This window comes from Strongylocentrotus purpuratus, unplaced genomic scaffold (genome assembly GCF_000002235.5).
Source record: "Strongylocentrotus purpuratus isolate Spur 01 unplaced genomic scaffold, Spur_5.0 spur5_scaffold_14, whole genome shotgun sequence".
In the NCBI taxonomy this organism is placed as follows: domain Eukaryota; kingdom Metazoa; phylum Echinodermata; class Echinoidea; order Camarodonta; family Strongylocentrotidae; genus Strongylocentrotus; species Strongylocentrotus purpuratus.
Genome location: NW_022145599.1, coordinates 25,904,897 through 25,914,205, shown reverse-complemented (window position 1 = coordinate 25,914,205; position 9,309 = coordinate 25,904,897).

Below are 9,309 nucleotides of genomic sequence, written 5' to 3'. Positions count from 1 at the left end.
GACTCCGTAACTATGTTGTGGTGCAGTGGTTTATTCATTTCGTAGAGGTGTTGTGTCTTTTTGCAAGACACAATGTCCACATTTATCACTCTCCAACCATATTACCTGGCAATTGCTGGGGTAATAATCATCGCAGGGGTTTCTGGGAGAACAGCTGATGCTTTTGGACTTCTCTCGGTTGAAAAACTTGTTATTATTATTATTATTAATAGATGTGTTGTGGTCAAGTAGATACGTCGCCGGACTGTCGATCACAAGGTCCGCGGTTCGTGTCCCGCCGCCGCACTAATGTCCTTTGGCAAGACATTGATCTACATCTGCCACACTCCACCCAGGTGAAGTAAATGGGTACCTGGTAGGAATTTATTCCTTGAAATGCTAGAGCGCCGTATGGCAGCCGTGCTAAAGCCAGGGTAATAATCGGGAGCGCCAGGAAAGTCAAATCTGACTGACATGAGCGCTATACAAGAACCCACTATTATTATTATTATTATTATTATTATTATCATTTGTATTATTACTATTATTGTCATTATTATTGATATTTTTAGGGGTTTTGGTATATTGTATATTTTAATTGACTTATACATTGTATTTTTCATTGACCTATTAATTTTGCAAATCGTGGTAATTGTATACCCGAATTTTAACTGTAATCAAGTGTTTTTCACAATACAGTTGTAAAACGCAAACGCTTATCCTAAATCGCTGCCCTCATGAGATTATCCGTCAAACCTATGGCAAAGTGTTTCCTTTGTTGCAAAAGGCCTATGGGATTCTCTCAACGGCTAACAATTTAAGAGCTTATATAATGAAATATATAAAAATGAAAAGAGGGGGAATTTAAAGTTTCTAATTCAGAAGAGATTAATGTAAACGGGTGCAGTGTAACTCTCACATGGCATACATGACAAGCAATAGTAAGAGTCGATTGTATAGTTTGTAAGCCAGGAGAGGGAAATTTCGATGTACAAAAGAACTATATTGTTATTGATATTATTATTTTATTTATTTGTTATGTGCAAAAAATATTCAAAGTATTTTCATAGCTTAACTTAAGGTATATTTCTCAAAAGAGCAGAATGCCTTTGTGAGTGCATTAATGGTTTTGTGGTCTAACCACTACGATATTATTAAAAGGGCATTTTTAGTGTGTATATGATTGCTGTTTGATCGTATATTGGTTTTGTGGTCTCTCAAAAAGAAATTATAAAATGCCCGGATGGATATGTGTGCGGTGAAGCCCCCTTCAATGACTTTCCCCCTCCAACGAATTTTTGTGAGGAACGTGACTGGCAGCCATTTTGGGTAAACGCCACGAAAGCCTGGAATAAGGACAACATTGATAGCACGGCCAACAAGGCTGTCATACTGTAAGACCATTATAATTGTGTTTTCAATTAAATATCATCAGTGGTTTAGTTTTCGTCCGATATAATTTGACCGATGTGTTGTTTATTCCTTTCTTTTATGTTTTCTCTCTATCTCTCTCTCTCTCTACGTCACACACGTGCGCACGAACCCTCGGTCACACGCACAACAACCACTGTCCCTTTCTCCTTTTTTAAATGTCTCCCTTCCATCTCTCTCTGGCTCTCCCTTTTCTATAATTAACACCTACTCCGTTTTCTCTGCCTCTTTCTTTCATTCTCTATATTGCATTTCCTCTTTCCCTTTCTCACGTTTATTAATGGTATGTTTTTATATACATGTATGTATTTTACAAGATATATTTGTATCTGTCTTCCATTCCTCCTTTATTAACTTCTTGGTTTTAAAGAAAGTATATCAAAGAGAACCACATTCTGTCTTTCATAGCGCACTTGTGCACTTTTGTTTTGTTATTGTGTGTATTCACCGCGGATTATTATTATTTTGAGTCTGATTTATTTATTTCCATTTAAAAATAATAATAAATATTCTACCTATATTCGCGGTACCCAAATGTGAAAATGTTCTATGATTAAAGCGGTTGTTCTTGTAAAGGCGCGTTTTTCAAGAACTTTTGATAGTGATGTTAGCGAAGACATGGAACGATAGTTATTGACAAGTTGGTTATCTCCCCTTTTGAAAATTGGTGTCAATTTCGCAATTTTTATTACGTCAAGTAATAAAGTGTAGACATTATGGATATAGAAAATGTGATAACATTCTATGAGATCCTGTAGTACCTTCTTATATCAAAATACTTGTACATGACCTACAATGCTGTAGATAATTATACAACACACTTCTAGGGAAAAATAAGTGTATGCACTCAATTTTTGCTTGAAATGGGAACGACATTTAGATTACACCCCTAAAAATGCAAAGGTGCAAAAATACCAGATTATGATATGCCATTTTACCCTTGATATTGAATTAATATATTTTCAATACAAGACTGTTAATAAGATTATATGTTTTAAAACAAGCAACCGTACAAGATTAAACTCGTTAGTGAGACAAATGTTGGCATTGTAAAAAAAAAAAAAGGAGTAAGAAGATATTGCGCACTTTTTTGTGAATTTAGTAAATAAAGATTTGGAATGAGACAGCAGAATGTATGTATGAACGTACAACTTTACAGATTAAGTTTACAAAGAGAAAATATAATTTTTGGTTTTGAAGAAAAAATAATTATGCACTCAATTGCAAGGTAACATTGGCAAAAGCAACACATTTTCTCTAAACATTTGAGTTTAAGGGTTCCTGTATTTGGTGTATTGAAAAAATTTTGTTCGATTTTAGATGAAAGATAGATTTTTATAATGTGTAGGAAAATTGTTATTAAGTGGCAATCACTTAATTTGTACTGGTATTTAAAAAAAAATGAGAGATTCACCGTGTAACCAAGTGAGTCAAAAATATGTAACTGTATGATTATTACTACGGTTATTTTGACATTAATCAATACATCGGTAACATAATTGGAATATAGAAAACGTACATACAACTAAAAATGCAATCAGGTAAAACAGATGAATAGTATTGATCACTTTGAATGCATACATGTGAGTCAGAGTTTGTGATCGACCATCCTCTCCATAAATTGGCATTAACCTTAGGAGACCGCTTAAAACACCAGGAGAAGTTTTTCCACTTGACAAAGAAATGACTAAAAAGCAAAGAAAAGGCAGCGTTTTTCGTACTTTGGACATTATAGGCTTCTATGCTTCTATTTTAAAATATGAAAAGCCGTTTCAACAGGTTTGAAAGAAGAAAAAATTCAGCTCAGCCGAGCACGTGGTGTGAACCATTTAAAGGATGACATTTAGGTTTGAGCATTAAAGTAGCTATTGACTATCGCTTATGAGCAGTGACAAAGAATGACTGGAAAATATCAACATGGCCGTGTGTTGGATAAGCCCTTACTTGCTGGAGACATGAAGACTGATGTCAAAAATATTTCAATAAATCATCTATGGCAAGTGTGAGGCACATCATAGAGTGCCCCCCCCCCCATGAATGAGTCCACGCTACGCCACAGTTTACATGTCTGCCCTTCTGATGATTGCAGCATATCGTTTTCAATAACATGAATAGTGCAACTCACTTACCACCGAGAATCGGTTTGACAATTATCGCAATTCAATGATTTTCAATAACAGAAACGAACGACTAACCTTTCGATGTTGCTTTATAAGTTATTATACCAGTACAATTAAGTTAATTTGAATTTGAGATCACTGTTTGAAGAAGACTTTTTTTTAAACCCTTGTAAATTTGATGCCTTTGTTGTGGTTATATATCTTTTTGAATAACATGAATAGTGCAACTCACCTATCACCGGTAATCGATTCTACAATTATCGCAATTCAATGATTTTCTCTGATATATATTTATTTACTAACACCTTTATTTGAAGATATCAAAACTTTACATGTTCAGAATTTCAGACATGCCGTGCTTTTTACTAGTAGAAATAAAGGTAGCACTAGTATATTTTCTTTCTTTTGACCTTTTTACAAATGTTTTCAAATTTGTTGTTATGTTTGTTGTTGGCACAATCCTTAATCAAACTGTTCTACCGATACTCCTGATAATATCATCATGGCCATCTTACGTAGCCACTTTCGCCTCTTCCAATCCATCCCCGCCCTCGAAATCTAAATTTAGGGAAAGTGAATGTAAACAGAAGATTAAACGATAGCCCTACAAAATTCTCAGAATAAATTTGGCAAATAGGTGTTATATCCATCTCGTAAAACCGTTGACACCCCACCCTCAACCACCCACCAAATGAAACTAGGGCGCCCCTCCCCTTCCCCACCACTCGATTGGTTGAACCCACGATATGCTTCTGCGGGGTTACACACGCCAAAAATATCGTATACCTACGTGCACGTACCCACCTTTCCCCGTATACACACCCGCATACACTCATCCAACCTCACCCACACCCACTCCATTTAACACATCAACGCGCACAACACGTTCAAGCAATATGAGGTCTTAAACTATATAGTTAAATTTTCTGATTGTCATCTCACTTGAGACTCGAACTTCGACTATAGTTGATAATATGCGATATTTTCACACCTGAGTAATTTACCCCGTCGCCTTTGAAACAAAAATATTATCTAACTTTTGTATATTGAGTTTTGGATTACTAAATTAAAGTATTATATCCGTGTTCTTTTGCGGTCCCTGTAAATCTTCACGCATTATATATTTGTTAGAGCAAGACCGATAGATGTTACTGTGTCATATGAAATATCAGTTAATTCGAATAACGGGAATAACTATTTTGCAATGTATATCACTTTCTTTTGTAGCAATATGATAGGCATTCCTCTGACTTTAGAAGTGGAATCGTTTAAAGGACTGCATAATATCAACAATTTGTAAGTAACTTTATCATCTCCAGGTGACCTAGAGGTGTCGTTGGATTGCTTGTAGAGGTATGCTCGTAGCATGTGAGCGCCCATTTAAAGGCCACCGGGTAGTATGCTCCCCGCCAAGGGGGTAGAGAATCTGCTTTTTAATGTGTAGGATAATAGTTGAGTCCAGTTACTAGGGTAATAATAATTATCGTTAACATCACCATCATCATTATTGTTAATATTTTTATTATTTGTATCGTTATTGTCATTATTATGATCATTATCATCTCCAACATTATCATAAATTGTTTTTTTTGTTCATTGTTCGGTTGTTTCATATCTAATTTCAGGTATCTTGCATCATGTGAATTAACCTACTTGCCACCAGGAGTATTCGACGGTTTATTTCGTCTATACATAATGTAGGTATTTTTTTTTTGAGGGGGGGGGGGGTCTACATTTGAGTTAGATTCCTTTCCTTAGAATACATTCCTAAATTGCCTTTAAATAAGTTTTCAAAAGCAATTACGATCATGTTTGATTTGATTTCTTATCTGATTATCAGTGAACTTGAAAACAATCGTCTGACTGTTCTGGGGGAAGGTTTGTTTCGAAATCTTTACTACTTGGGAGTGTTGTGAGTATCATAGCATTTTGTTGGTGTTGTTGTTGTTATCAATATTATTAAATTATAATCACTACTATCATTCTTCCTTTATTCTTCTTCTTCGTCTTCTTCTTCTAATTTTTCTGATCATCATCATTAGTATCATTTATCAGATTATTATTATAATTAATATCACTATTATTAGCATTAAAATATTATTATTAATGTTATCATCATTATCATCATCATTGTGGTTGTTGTTGTTGTTATTTCACATAGTTAAATAGTCCCCCTCCCCCTGGCGTGCCTGAAAATCCTAGTCGCGCCAGTGATTATACACACTATTTAAACAATTATCTCCATTCAATTTTAATAGCTCTTGGTTACGGACTCTTGTTACTAGTCACAGGGGCATATAATGCGAAAAAACAAACATAATAATACTAATACTTATAAACAATGATAATAATAATAGTATAAATAATAATAATAATAATAATAATAAATAATAACAATATTAACAATTACACTATTATTAATAACAATAATAAAAACAAAAACAATTATACAGAAAACTTTCAATGGTTGAATAATTATAACATTGAGTTACGCTTGTACCAACCTCAACATTTTTGTAGGCAAGCTTTCATCCATTCCTGTTGACTTTCTCGAGCTAAGTGATCAGTTTGCACAGTTTCTTGCTGTCTGCTGCCTTGAGATCAGTGGATCTATGAATATAATTATGAAAGTGATTTTGTAAAGCTCCATGTATGTCAAGATTGACGCCCCTGGCTCAATGGCGAGAACAATGGTATAATTGGTGGCATATATGTATACAGCATGTTTTCGGAGTATTTGTATTATATTTTAATTTGTTTAATGTTGTGATTTGTTTCAGAACTTTGACGTCCAACCATGTGACTCGATTCGAAGACGGGTGCTTTCAAGATTTACAAAATCTCTTTGCAATGTACGACGTATAGGACTCTCATTTTATGCTTCCTTGGTATTGTAAAGAATACTAGTCTCTTTTTTTATTAATTCAGATCCATTCCATATAATGCATCATATAAAGAGACATTAGAGGAGATACTAGATTTACCAAAGGCCCTTTTCCTTTCATATTTGTTATTCTTTTCATCATGGTGTTGCTAGTATGTTGCACGCTCTAATTCCCCTATTCTCTTTTTTCCCATTCTCCATCACATATTATTGCGATGGGATTTTCCTTAAACATTCTCTTCCTAGCTCTTTCTTTAAATCACGTATCATGATTATTTCATCATTTTGTAGTCTCTCGGATTAAATGAAATCATAATTTTACTATTAACATATGTCCATTTAACCCTGTTTAACGATAACAGTCCAGGATTTTTAGACCAGATAATTTATATAGCTGACTCGAGTTCCAGTTTTAACTTAGCTTCCATTCTTTTCTACAGTAACCTGAAGAACAACTCGATTACGGATTTTCGCCCTGGGACATTTAAAGATATCGGAAATTCATTTACGAGATTGTAAGTAGACAAATTCTAACCCATTTATAACACCAAGAGAACTATAAAACACAGGGCTGCCCCCGTCATCTTGGATTCGATGACCCATATTTATAAGTTTTTAGATTCACTACGACAGGTACAATCCGCAAAATATCTGACTAACTCTGTATTTCTTGTTACCCTTTATGTTACTTTATGTTTTCTTTTTATATTTTAGGCTCAGAACGATTTTTCTATTTTAAGAACGCGACTGATTTACTACCTTCAATGTGATTATTTTATATTGAGAGTATATTACCCTGAGAGTTCATTAGACTCTTTCTTTCCTGTTACCTAAATCTTTACATTATTATTTTAAAGATGCACTATTTCCTGAAATGCTGTAAATCCTTAAAAGGTATTTTCCATAACTAGTGCAGTTGAGTACCATCTAACACGGGACGGCTTAATCTACTGAATGACTTTAGTGAGATTAATACATGTAATGCCATTTTTTTGTCGTTTGTATTTTTTTTTTAAATATAACGAAACAAAGAAATTTGTTATTCATTAGCCAACACTTTAAAACAGTTTTGTAGACTTAAATGAAAATATGTGTTTTTTATGTATGCAATATTATTATGTTATATAATAATCATCACAACCGTCACGAACCACTTGTTATCGTTTTTAGAATCTTGAAGGGGAACCAATTAACATCAATAAACGCTTCTCTGTTCTACGGGATCGAACAAGAATTGCTACGGGCGTAAGTCCTTTTCATTGAAATGGTATAGCTTTGTCGCGCGCCTTTCTTTTTCTCCAATTATAATCAATTTTACACGATGAACTGACGCCTTAATGACTATAATGATTTTTGTTTTTATTATTGGTAAATGCATCCGTAATTCTCGGAGACTTTCTATATTTAATATTTAACACGATCGCAATTGTTTTCTTATAAATTCAACTGAGGGAAATTTAAATAACCCTGTACATCATCTTTTTAAATGTGCCAACAATACATTGACATCGTATCAGGACAATTACCCCCTGGACAATCACCCCCAGAGAATTAACCTCCGGAAAATCCCCCTCCCCCCCCCCCCCGAAAACACCCAACCCCAGGAAAATTACACCCGGAAAATAACCCCAGGAAAAATACCTCCACTCCTGAAAATAACACCCTAGGACAATTCCCCTGCAACAACCAAGGACAACCACACCCGAAGACAGTAACCCCCTCCCTAAAATTACTCCCCTGTTCACTTAAGGGAAAAGTCCACCCGGATAATAAGTTGGTTTTGAGAGCAGCTTTGTTGTCTTTCTCGGGGGATATTGTCGTCGGGAGGTAATTATCCAGGGGGTAAATGTCCTAGGGGTTAATTTTTCGGGGGGTGGGGTAATTATCCGTGGGGTAATTGTCCTGTTAGGGAGGGGGGTAATCGTCCGGCTGGTAATTAGCCGGGGTGATTGCACAGGGGGTAATTGTCCTAGAAGCCATATATACACCTGTATTACGTAGGATGTACGGGGTATACAAATGGTATTTCTTTTACGAAAGTAGTTGGTAACGTGTTATTAAAATCGTCAAAAAAAGCTATCGAAATTTCTTTAGGTTGAATTTTAGAAAGTCCATGTAACCGATTTATTTTATTGAAAACTAGATATATTTTGTTCCCCATTTTTCATCAGGAATCTTGGCGACAGTCTGATAGAATACATTGCACCGGGAACTTTTAAAAATCTCTCCAAAGTAACAGGCTTGTAAGTATTTAAAATTATAGCTTGAGTTTTTACTTCTCTTTTGTGAACCATGGAACAATAACTGTAAACAAATGTTTGTAAGAAATTGCAGTAAGTCACATTTTAACCATCATGAAATTATATGATAGAAATTTGGTTAAAATAAAGAATTTACCTGTAAATCTTACTCTCAAGGGGCCGTAACGTGTCTGTCCTGTCCTGTAATGAGTTAATCGTGGATAATTTTGGTTGTGAAAGTCAATAAACTCATGCTAGTACTCATGGGAGAATACCTTTGGGTGGTGAAGGATGTGTGGATAAAATATAAGAGGAATCCTATGTCCACGCGTCCTTGATAGCTAATTATTATTTTGTCAAGACTCGTATTGATGTGGCAATTAATTTACCCTTCCCCATTGGACGTTTATATAGTGTGAAAATTAGTATTAAACGTTAATGGCTGATTTCAGCAGATTAGGGTAAGGTAGAAACAAAAAAATATAACTAACTAATATAGTCAGAAGGGCGTTAACTTTGTGAAAAATTGTATGAGTTAATACCTTTCTGGCGGTAAACAGACAATAAAACATGTGCTGTAACGGTTTTTGCCTCAAGTCATATTTTGAGATTTTTTTTCTTTTTACTTATCGTTTAATAACACAGAGTCATTACA